The 12,957-nt window shown below is 45.8% G+C and overlaps 1 pseudogene; it reads right to left on the reverse strand.

Moving 5' to 3' along the window:
• Positions 1-7,433: 7,433 nt before the first annotated feature.
• LOC112221494 overlaps positions 7,434-12,957 on the reverse strand; it is a 30,940-nt pseudogene continuing 25,416 nt past the window's right edge.

Genomic DNA, 12,957 nt, shown 5'->3' on the forward strand with positions numbered 1-12,957 from the left:
CCCGACAGGATGCTCTCAATTGTGCATCTGTAGAAGTTTGTGAGTGCTTTTGGTGACAAGCCAAATTTCTTCAGCCTCCTGATGTTGAAGAGGCGCTGTTGCGCCTTCTTCACGATGCTGTCTGTGTGGGTGGACCAATTCAGTTTGTCTGTGATATGTACGCCGAGGAACTTAAAACGTACTACCCTCTCCACTACTGTCCCATCGATGTGGATAGGGGGATGTTCCCTCTGCTGGTTCCTGAAGTCCACAATCATCTCCTTAGTTTTGTTGACGTTGAGTGTGAGGTTATTTTCCTGACACCACACTCCGAGGGCCCTCACCTCCTCCCTGTAGGCCGTCTCGTCGTTGGTAATCCAGCCTACCACTGTTGTGTCGTCCGCAAACTTGATGATTGAGTTGGAGGCGTGCTTGGCCACGCAGTCGTGGGTGAACAGGGAGTACAGGAGAGGGCTCAGAACGCACCCTTGTGGGGCCCCAGTGTTGAGGATCAGCAGGGTGGAGATGTTGTTACCTACCCTCAGCACCTGGGGGCGGCCCGTCAGGAAGTCCAGTACCCAGTTGCACAGGGCGGGGTCGAGACCCAGGGTCTCGAGCTTGATGACGAGTTTGGAGGGTACTATGGTGTTAAATGCTGAGCTGTAGTCGATGAACAGCATTCTCACATAGGTATTCCTCTTGTCCAGATGGGTTAGGGCAGTGTGCAGTGTGGTTGAGATTGCATCGTCTGTGGACCTATTTGGGCAGTAAGCAAATTGGAGTGGGTCTAGGGTGTCAGGTAGGGTGGAAGGTAGGGTGGAGGTGATATGGTCCTTGACTAGTCTCTCAAAGCACTTCATGATGACGGAAGTGAGTGCTACGGGGCGGTAGTCATTTAGCTCAGTTACCTTTAGCTCAGTTACCTCAGTTACCCAGTTAGCTTTCTTGGGTACAGGAACAATGGTGGCCCTCTTGAAGCATGTGGGAACAGCAGACTGGGATAAGGATTCATTGAATATGTCCGTAAACACACCAGCCAGCTGGTCTGCGCATGCTCTGAGGGCGTGGCTGGGGATGCCGTCTGGGCCTGCGGCTTTGCGAGGGTTAATACATTTAAATGTTTTACTCACCTCGGCTGCAGTGAAGGAGAGTCCGCATGTTTTGGTTGCGGGCCGTGTCAGTGGCACTGTATTGTCCTCAAAGCGGGCAAAAAAGTTATTTAGTCTGCCTGGGAGCAAGACATCCTGGTCCGTGACTGGGCTGGTTTTCTTTTTGTAATCCGTGATTGACTGTAGACCCTGCCACATACCTCTTGTGTCTGAGCCGTTGAATTGCGATTCTACTTTGTCTCTATACTGATGCTTAGCTTGTTTGTTTGCCTTGCGGAGGGAATAGCTACACTGTTTGTATTCGGTCATGTTTCCGGTCACCTTGCCCTGATTTAAAGCAGTGGTTCGCGCTTTCAGTTTCACACGAATGCTGCCATCAATCCACGGTTTCTGGTTTGGGAATGTTTTAATCGTTGCTATGGGAACGACATCTTCAACGCACGTTCTAATGAACTCGCTCACCAAATCAGCATATTCGTTAATGTTGTTGTTTGACGCAATACGAAACATATCCCAATCCACGTGATGGAAGCAGTCTTGGAGCATGGATTCAGATTGGTCGGACCAGCATTGAACAGACCTCAGCGCGGGAGCTTCTTGTTTTAGTTTCTGTCTGTAGGCAGGGAGCAACAAAATGGAGTCGTTACTTAGTAAGTTCATGGTTACTCGATAAAAACAGGCTGTGTAAAAGGAAGTGTGGCCACAAGTTGGATCGCCATTGTAGCTCCTCCACCAAAATGGACACCTGGGGATAGAAAAACAATACAAGCTCAGTGGCCATTGTTTAAAACTTTCCCAACATAACCCCCTTAAAGTTTTCCCAACTAAAAGACTGGTTTGTAGCCTGGGTCCCCGTCTGATCCTGCTTTAGGCAACTTGTAGTTGTCTTTTTTGACAGCAAGGCAGTGCCTAAGCATTGTTGAATGCAGAATTAGCCAGGCTAATCGAATTGATGCTAACGGTAAATTATCATAATATAGGCTAGTGGCAAGGTCCCCAAAATGTTGAGATACCCCTATAACAAACACAACCATGTTTTTCCATATCTCTGTCTCCCATATATGAAATGCATGGTTGTGTAAAAATATATTACTGAAAAAGTGGTTAAATGTATAGATATTGTGACACACCCCCTTAACTCAAACAGTGCAGAAGAATGCCTGGCTTGAATGGGGGATGGGCAACATAAGCCTGTGTAACCCAATAATGAAAGCTCTGATATAGCAAAAATGTGAAATACAAGTAGTCAATTGTCTGCCCTACATAGAGAAACAAGCAACATTAGGATATCTTAAGCATAGTATAGACCTGTAAATAAACTGATACAATAGGCCGAAATGGAGCACTGCTCTCATGCAGTGGTGTATGATCCTGCCTGACAAAAATGCATGCATTTTTTGATTTTGTGGCTATTGTAATCGTTTCTAAGGAGTAGAAGTGGACTCAGACATCGAAATTAAAAATGTTGGGGGTCCTTAAAGGATTTTGTATCTTTAGCCCCGAGTCTTGCAATTAAGTAACGGGGCCTCAAATCCAATATGGCTGCCATTACAACATTCGATGTTATGAATGAAACACAACCAAACAATTAAGAGCACTGATGGTATAGGTGAGCTGAAGTGATATTCTAACATCAGGTGTGCTATTATTTTTTTTATGTAGTACTGTAGGTTCACCCGCTGACATCTATCAAGACACCCTTGTTGACTGGATTCCCACTGTGAAGATGAGCAATGCTTAAGCAGCATCAGTATCTACATCGTCTACTACTTTGTCCTTTTCCACAAAAGGATGCATCCCTCAATTACTGTGGCGATATTAGCATATCAATCTTGGTGGTGCAAACTCACCCAATCTTTTTTTTGTTTCGTGCCAGAAAAGCCATTACACAACACATTACTTTCACTGTAACGGTGAAAAACGGTGCCCACAAAATGTTAGAGCCTACATAAAACTGTCCCAACAACGGATGAGGAACAGCGTCTGGACATAAACATGACAAACAATGCTACTACAGGGAACAACACAGAGGAGGACACATACAGTTGAAGTGGGAAGTTTACATACACCTTAGCCAAATACATTTAAACACAGTTTTTCACAATTCCCGACATTTAATCCTAATAAAAAATTCCATGTTTTACGTCAGTTAGGATCACCACTTTATTTTAAGAATGTTGAATGTCAGAATAATAGTAGAGAGAATGTTAACTTTCATATTTTATTTCTTTCTTCACATTCCCAGTGGGTCAGAAGTTTACATACACTCAATTAGTATTTGGTAGCATTGTCTTTAAACTGTTTAACTTGGGTCAAACGTTTCGGGTAGCCTTCCACAAGCTTCCCACAATAAGTTGGGTGAATATTGGCCCATTCCTCCTGACATAGCTGGTGTAACTGAGTCAGGTTTGTAGGCCTCCTTGCTCGCATGCGCTTTTTCAGTTCTGCCCACAAATTTTCTATAGAATTGAGGTCAAGGCTTTGTGATGGCCACTCCAATACCTTGACTTTGTTGTTCTTAAGCCATTTTGCCACAATTTTGGAAGTATGCTTGGGGTCATTGTCCATTTGGAAGACCCATTTGCGACTAAGCTTTAACTGTTGTGCACTTGAGTAAGGACCCAAAAGCGGTTTAACAAAAACAGAGTCCTTTAATGTAAAAACACAGGGAAGACATAGATCCTCTTCAGATGTAGAAAATTGCAAAATAGACAACCCTCAGAGAGGGTGACAAATGAAACAGAAAGTCCTTCTGATATTTACAAAAGAGTCCCCTTCTTAGCAGCAGAGGAGAATAGCTGGGTTGCGGCGACAGACTGCTGGTCTCTCTGGGTAGGCTCGGGTCGTAGCGGACAGAGGTACCTGATCACACGTAGCATCAGAAGAACAGGCAGATTCCGACAGGATGGGACAAGGGTGAAGCAAACAAGACGATAGTTTGGTTCTGGCATGAGAAACTCAAACGAGAATCTGACAAAGAAAGAAGCAGGAACAGAGAGAGAAATAGAGACCTAATCAGAGGGAAAAAGGGAACAGGTGGGAAAAGAGTGAACGAGGTAGTTAGAGAAGATGAGGAACAGCTGGGGGAAGGAGAGGAAGAGAAGTTAAGGTAACCTAATACGACCAGCAGAGGGAAACGGAGTGAAGAGAAAGAACAGGAACAAGACATAATATGACAATACATGACAGTACCCCCCCACTCACCGAGCGCCTCCTGGCGCACTCGAGGAGGAAACCTGGCGGCAACGGAGGAAATCATCGATCAGCGAACGGTCCAGCACGTCCCGAGAGGGAACCCAACTCCTTTCCTCAGGACCGTACCCCTCCCAATCTACTAGGTACTGATGACCACGGCCCCGAGGACGCATGTCCAAAATCTTACGGACCCTGTAGATAGGTGCGCCCTCGACAAGGATGGGGGGGGAAGACGAGCGGGGCGCGAAGAACGGGCTTAACACAGGAGACATGGAAGACCGGGTGGACGCGACGAAGATATCGCGGGAGAAGAAGTCGCATTGCGACAGGATTAATGATCTGAGAAATACGGAACGGACCAATGAACCGCGGGGTCAACTTGCGAGAAGCTGTCTTAAGGGGAAGGTTTTGAGTGGAGAGCCATACTCTCTGACCGCGATAATATCTAGGACTCTTAGTTCTACGCTTATTAGCGGCTCTCACAGTCTGCGCCCTATAACGGCAAAGTGCAGACCTGACCCTCTTCCAGGTGCGCTCACAACGTTGGACAAAAGCCTGAGCGGAGGGGACGCAGGACTCGGCGAGCTGAGACGAGAACAGCGGAGGCTGGTACCCGAGGCTACTCTGAAAAGGAGATAGACCGGTCGCAGACGAAGGAAGCGAGTTGTGGGCGTATTCTGCCCAGGGGAGCTGTTCTGACCAAGACGCAGGGTTACGAAAAGAAAGACTGCGTAAGATGCGACCAATAGTCTGATTGGCCCGTTCTGCTTGACCGTTAGACTGAGGGTGAAAGCCGGAAGAGAGACTGACGGAAGCTCCAATCAAACGGCAAAACTCCCTCCAAAATTGAGACGTGAATTGCGGACCCCTGTCCGAAACAACGTCTGACGGAAGGCCATGAATTCTGAAAACATTCTCGATGATGATTTGTGCCGTTTCTTTAGCAGAAGGGAGCTTAGCAAGGGGAATAAAATGAGCCGCCTTAGAGAACCTATCGACAACCGTAAGAATAACAGTCTTCCCCGCTGACGAAGGCAGTCCGGTGATAAAATCTAAGGCGATGTGAGACCACGGTCGAGAGGGAATGGGAAGCGGTCTGAGACGGCCGGCAGGAGGGGAGTTACCAGACTTAGTCTGCGCGCAGACCGAACAAGCAGCCACGAAACGACGCGTGTCACGCTCCCGAGTGGGCCACCAAAAAACGCTGGCGAATGGAAGCAAGCGTACCCCGAACGCCGGGGTGGCCGGCTAACTTGGCAGAGTGAGCCCACTGAAGAACGGCCAGACGAGTAGGAACGGGAACGAAAAGAATGTTCCTAGGACAAGCACGCGGTGACGGAGTGTGAGTGAGTGCTTGCTTTACCTGCCTCTCAATTCCCCAGACAGTCAACCCGACAACACGCCCCTCAGGGAGAATCCCCTCGGGGTCGGTGGAGACTACTGAAGAACTGAAGAGACGAGATAAAGCATCAGGCTTGGTGTTCTTAGAGCCCGGACGATAAGAAATTACGAACTCGAAACGAGCGAAAAACAGCGCCCAACGAGCCTGACGCGCATTAAGTCGTTTGGCAGAACGGATGTACTCAAGGTTCCTATGGTCAGTCCAAACGACAAAAGGAACGGTCGCCCCCTCCAACCACTGTCGCCATTCGCCTAGGGCCAAGCGGATGGCGAGCAGTTCGCGGTTTCCCACATCATAGTTACGTTCCGACAGCGACAGGCGATGAGAAAAATACGCGCAAGGGTGGACCTTGTCGTCAGAGAGGGAGCGCTGAGAAAGAATGGCTCCCACGCCCACCTCTGACGCGTCAACCTCGACAACGAACTGTCTAGAGACGTCAGGTGTAACAAGGATAGGTGCGGATGTAAAACGATTCTTGAGAAGATCAAAAGCTCCCTGGGCGGAATCGGACCACTTAAAGCACGTCTTGACAGAAGTAAGGGCTGTGAGGGGAGCTGCCACCTGACCGAAATTACGGATGAAACGACGATAGAAATTTGCGAAGCCGAGAAAGCGCTGCAGCTCGACGCGTGACTTAGGAACGGGCCAATCAATGACAGCTTGGACCTTAGCGGGATCCATCTTAATGCCTTCAGCGGAAATAACAGAACCGAAAAATGTGACGGAGGAGGCATGAAAAGTGCACTTCTCAGCCTTCACATAAAGACAATTCTCTAAAAGGCGCTGGAGGACACGTCGAACGTGCTGAACATGAATCTGGAGTGACGGTGAAAAAATCAGGATATCGTCAAGGTAAACGAAAACAAAGATGTTCAGCATGTCTCTCAGGACGTCATTTACTAATGCCTGAAAGACAGCTGGAGCGTTTGCGAGGCCGAAAGGAAGAACCCGGTATTCAAAGTGCCCTAACGGAGTGTTAAACGCCGTTTTCCACTCGTCCCCCTCCCTGACGCGCACGAGATGGTAAGCGTTACGAAGGTCCAACTTAGTGAAAAACCTGGCTCCCTGCAGGATCTCGAAGGCTGAAGACATAAGAGGAAGCGGATAACGATTCTTAACTGTTATGTCATTCAGCCCTCGATAATCTATGCAGGGGCGCAGGGACCCGTCCTTCTTCTTAACAAAAAAAAAACCCCGCTCCGGCGGGAGAGGAGGAGGGGACTATGGTACCGGCGTCGAGAGCTACAGACAAATAATCTTCGAGAGCCTTACGTTCGGGAGCTGACAGAGAGTATAGTCTACCCCGGGGGGTTGGTTCCTGGAAGGAGATCAATACTACAATCATACGACCGGTGCGGAGGAAGAGAGGTGGCCCTGGACCGACTGAACACCGTGCGCAGATCGTGATATTCCTCCGGCACCCTCGTCAAATCACCAGGCTCCTCCTGTGAAGAAGAGACAGAGGAAACAGGAGGGATAGCAGACATTAAACATTTCACATGACAAGAGACGTTCCAGGAGAGGATAGAATTACTAGACCAATTAATAGAAGGATTATGACAAACTAGCCAGGGATGACCCAAAACAACAGGTGTAAAAGGTGAACGAAAAATGTAAAAAGAAATGGTTTCGCTATGATTACCAGAGACAGTGAGGGTTAAAGGTAGCGTTTCACGCTGAATCCTGGGGAGAGGACTCCCATCCAGAGCGAACAAGGCCGTGGGCCCTTTAACTGTCTGAGAGGAATGTCATGTTCCCGAGCCCAGGTCTCGTCCATAAAGCAGCCCTCCGCCCCAGAGTCTATCAAGGCGCTGCAGGAAGCTGACGAACCGGTCCAGCGTAGATGGGCCGACAAGGTAGTGCAGGATCTTGAAGGAGAGACCAGAGTAGTAGCGCTCACCAGTAGCCCTCCTCTTACTGATGAGCTCTGGCTTTTACTGGACATGAAGTGACAAAATGACCAGCGGAACCGCAATAGAGACAGAGGCGGTTGGTGATTCTCCGTTCCCTCTCCTTAGTCGAGATGCGGATACCCCCAGCTGCATAGGCTCAGCACCCGAGCCGGCGGAGGAAGATGGTAGTGATGCGGAGAGGGGGCAACGGAGAACGCGAGCTCCTTTCCCGAGCTCGGTGACGAAGATCAACCCGTCGCTCTATGCGAATAGCGAGTTCAATCAAGGAATCCACGCTGGAGGGAACCTCCCGGGAGAGAATCTCATCCTTTACCTCCGCACGGAGACCCTCCAGAAAACGAGCGAGCAAAGCCGGCTCGTTCCAGTCACTGGAGGCAGCAAGAGTGCGAAACTCAATAGAGTAATCTGTTATGGATCGATTACCTTGACATAGGGAAGCCAGGACCCTGGAAGCTTCCTCCCCAAAAACAGAACGATCAAAAACCCGTATCATCTCCTCCTTAAAGTCCTGATACTGGTTAGTACACTCAGCCCTCGCCTCCCAGATAGCCGTGCCCCACTCACGAGCCCGTCCAGTAAGGAGAGATATGACGTAGGCGATAAGAGCTGTGCTCCTGGAGTAAGTGTTGGGCTGGAGAGAAAACACAATATCACAGTGTGAGGAACGAGCGGCATTCAGTGGCCTCCCAGAGTAACACGGCGGGTTATTGATTCTGGGCTCCGGAGATTCGGAAGCCCTAGAAGTGGCCGGTGGATCGAGGCGGAGAATGGTGAACCTGTCTTGTGAGGTCGGAGACTTGGGCGGTCAGGGTCTCAACGGCATGTCGAGCAACAGACAATTCCTGCTCGTGTCTGCCTAGCATCGCTCCCTGGATCTCGACGGCTGAGTGGAAAGGATCCGAAATCGCTGGGTCCATTCTTGGTCAGATTCTTCTGTTGTGCACTTGAGTAAGGACCCAAAAGCGGTTTAACAAAAACAGAGTCCTTTAATGTAAAAACACAGGGAAGACATAGATCCTCTTCAGATGTAGAAAATTGCAAAATAGACAACCCTCAGAGAGGGTGACAAATGAAACAGAAAGTCCTTCTGATATTTACAAAAGAGTCCCCTTCTTAGCAGCAGAGGAGAATAGCTGGGTTGCGGCGACAGACTGCTGGTCTCTCTGGGTAGGCTCGGGTCGTAGCGGACAGAGGTACCTGATCACACGTAGCATCAGAAGAACAGGCAGATTCCGACAGGATGGGACAAGGGTGAAGCAAACAAGACAATAGTTTGGTTCTGGCATGAGAAACTCAAACGAGAATCTGACAAAGAAAGAAGCAGGAACAGAGAGAGAAATAGAGACCTAATCAGAGGGAAAAAGGGAACAGGTGGGAAAAGAGTGAACGAGGTAGTTAGAGAAGATGAGGAACAGCTGGGGGAAGGAGAGGAAGAGAAGTTAAGGTAACCTAATACGACCAGCAGAGGGAAACGGAGTGAAGAGAAAGAACAGGAACAAGACATAATATGACAATACATGACATTAACTTCCTGACTGATGTCTTGAGATGTTGCTTCAATATATCCACATAATATTCTTTCCTTACGATGCCATCTATTTTGTGAAGTACACCAGTCCTTCCTGCAGCAATCCATCCCACAACATGATGCTGCCACCCCCGTGCTTCACGGTTGGGATGGTGTTCTTCGACTTGCAAACCTCCCCTTTTTCCTCCTACCATAACAATGGTCGTTATGGCCAAACAGTTCTATTTGTGTTTCATCAGACCAGAGGACATTTCTCCAAAAAGTATGATCTTTGTCCCCATGTGCAGTTGCAAACCGTAGTCTGGCTTTTTTATGGCGGTTTTGGAGCAATGGCTTCTTCTTTCCTGAGTGCGCTTTCAGGTTATGTCGATATAGGACTCGTTTTACTGTGAATATAGATACTTTTGTACCTGTTTCCTCCAGCATCTTCACAAGGTCCTTTGCTGTTGTTCTGGGATTGATTTGCACTTTTCGCACCAAAGTATGTTCATCTCTAGGAGACAGAACGCGTCTCCTTCCTGAGTGGTATGAAGGCTGCATGGTCCCATGGTGTTTAGGATGAACCAGACTTGTGAAGGTCTACAATTTATTTTCTGAGGTTATGGCTGATTTCTTTTGATTTTCCCATGATGTCAAGCAAAGATGCACTGAGTTTGAAGGTAGGCCTTGAAATACATCCACAGGTACACCTCCAATTGTTTCAAATTATGTCAATTAGCCTTTCAGAATCTTCTAAACCCATGACATCATTTTCTGGAATTTTCCAAGCTGTTTAAAGTCACACTGGATTTGTGATACAGTGAATTATAAGTGAAATAATCTGTCTGTAAACAATTGTTGGAAAAATTACTTGTGTCATGCATAAAGTAGATGTCCTAACCGACTTGCCAAAACTATAGTTAACAAGAAATTTGTGGAGTGGTTGAAAAACTAGTTTTAATGACTCCAACCTAAGTGTATGAAAACTTCAGACGTCAACTGTATAATACATGGTATACAGGGATGTACCCTTATTCTCTTGGGACATTCATTGGGACCTCAGTATCTGCCGGCAGTGTCCGATGACAGATGAAATTTAAGAAACAGGCTGCATTATTCTCAAGTTAGACAGCCCTGAATATTGTATTGTTGAACAGTTGTGAACAGTACGAATTTGTGTCACTACCAAGGTCTAATGGTTTTAAATGACTGTTTTGTATTGTCTGGAAACTCACTTGTAGAATTCGCTTGTCTCTTAAAAAAGAGAAGCCGTGCAATGTTATTAAACCGAGGTGCCTAGTTATTCTTCTTTTGTTGATATCAGGTAATGTGCAACCTAACCCTGGCCCTGATATGCAATGTCTCCAAACCCCCTCTGATTCAAGATCTGGTTTTGGTATTTTTCATTTAAATGTATGCAAAAATGGATGGGGTTAGGATTGGGGCTAAATCAACTGACGCTAATTGTATTTTCTGAAACCTGGCTCAGCAAGTCTGTTCTTAATAAGGATATTTGTATAAATGGTTACAATGTGTAATGCACTGATCGGGGTAAGAAAGTTGGGCGTGTGGCTATGTATGTAAAAATTAAATTCCCTGTAAGTGTGGCAAAGTCTGAAACTATTTGTAAACAGTTGGAATTTCTTGCTTTGAATATTGAGGTTTCAAATTGTCTCTCTATAATTGTGATTGGCTGTTATAGACCCCCCTCTGCTCTCTATAACTGTGATTGGCTGTTATAGACCCCCTCTGCTCTATGCATCTGTGATTGGCTGTTATAGACCCCCCTCTGCTCTCTATAACTGTGATTGGCTGTTATAGACCCCCCTCTGCTCTCGGTGATGCATTTTCTTCTTTGACGCACCTTATGTCTAAACTTCTTTACAGTGAAATGATCTTGATTGGTGATCTCAACTGGTGTTGGTTAAAGCCGGTGTCTGATGATTTAAAAATGTTTTGTAATTCTATGAATCTTACCCAGTTGATGAACTCACCCACTCGCCCAAATCTTAAATGCCCAGATCAATCTATCCTGATTGATTTGATTTTGACCAGTGTTACACATAAATATTCTTCAGTTGGTGTTTTTGTAATGATGTAAGTGACCATTGTGCTGTTGTTGCTGTTAGAAATACTAAGGTTCCTAGAACAAACCCACGTTTTATTCGTAAGAGACATTTGAAGTGTTTTAATGAGCAGGCTTTCTTTCATGATTTGTTTTATTTTGACTGGAGCAGATTGACCCTGATGTGGAAACTGCCTGGAAATTCTTTCATTATATTTTCTTCCAAATAATAAACAAACACGCCCCATTCCGCAGGTTCAGGGTTAAAGGGCGGGAAAGTCCATGGTTTTCTTCTGAGCTGTCTTGTATTATTCACAACCGCAATCTAGCCTGGGCTAAAGCAAGGAAATCATGTTCTGATGCTGATTGGCTTATTTTTAGGCAGTGACAAAACAAGTGTTCTTTTCTTCTCAGGAAGGTCTGAATATTTTATGTCTGTTACCACTGATAACCTAAATGACCCTAGAAAGTTTTGGAAGGCTATTAAGTCTATGTCTGGTAACAGTAATGTTCATGAATTACCGTCATGTGTTTTGAAGGACTCTGTTGCTGGAAAAGACAAAACTAAAATGCTGAATTGTTTCAATGAGCACTTTGTATCATCTGGTAGACTGTTTGATTCAGTGTCCTCTGTCTCTGTACAACCCTGTGTGGATGAACCAGTGAGAGCTGGTCAAACTTTTAGCTTTTTGCCATTCCCAGTGCAGGTGGTACATAAAGCCCTGAAATCCTTAGATCAGAGAAAGCCTGCAGGTCCTGATGTTTTGGATCCCTGCTTTTTAAATCTGGCAGCTGATTTCATAGCTGAACCACTTACATATCTGTTCAATATAAACCTGGAATGTAGTGAAATTCCCGAAAATCTGGAAATCAGCATTTGTCCCACCACTTTTAAAAGGGGGAGATCCAAATCTTTTAAATAATTATAGGCCAATCTCAAATCTGTCACCCCTGGTGAAAATATTTGAAACCCTTGTGAGTGAATAGCTAAAAGAGTTTTTATTTACTAACTCTATTTTATCAATGTACCAATCAGGCTTCAGGAAGAAGCATAGCACAATTACAGCAGCCATGAAGGTTTTAAATGATATCACTGAAGCCATTGACAAAAAACAGCACAGTGTCTCACTTTTTATTGATCTCTCTAAGGCTTTTGATACAGTTGGTCATGCTATACAAAGGCAGAGATTGTCGAGTGTAGGTCTTTCAGAGCATGCAGTTGCATGGTTTGCTAACTATCTGTCTGATAGAACTGCTGCTGATAGAACAATTTGCTGATAGAACAATTTGATGGGCTTATGTCTGTTAAATTGTCTGTCTTTAATGGTGTGCCCCAAGGCCCTGTACTTGGTCCTCTCTCATTCACTATTCATATAAATGATTTAGACCAAATTGTCCAAAATGCGCAACTTCATTTTTATGCTGATGACACTGTTGTGCCTCGTCTCTTACAAAAGCTTTCCAGAACTTGCAAACTGCTTTTTATACTGTTCAACATACCTTGTGTCAATTGAAGCTTATCCTCAATACTGACAAAACTAAACTAATGGTGTTTTAAAAAGCAAGAAATAGACCTCTGAACCTTTCCCATATTACTACCTGTCAGGGCAAGGAGATTGAGGTTGTAACCTCATATAAATATCTTGGAATTTTAATTGATGACGGCTTCTCTTTTAAATTGCATATTCAACAACATACAAAATATTGAAGCCAGAAGTAGGCTAGTAGTATCAGCTACATTTATACCTTTACTAGACTATGTGGATATTTTATACAGTGGGGCAAAA

Source organism: Oncorhynchus tshawytscha, linkage group LG22 (assembly GCF_018296145.1).
Source record: "Oncorhynchus tshawytscha isolate Ot180627B linkage group LG22, Otsh_v2.0, whole genome shotgun sequence".
Classification (NCBI taxonomy): domain Eukaryota; kingdom Metazoa; phylum Chordata; class Actinopteri; order Salmoniformes; family Salmonidae; genus Oncorhynchus; species Oncorhynchus tshawytscha.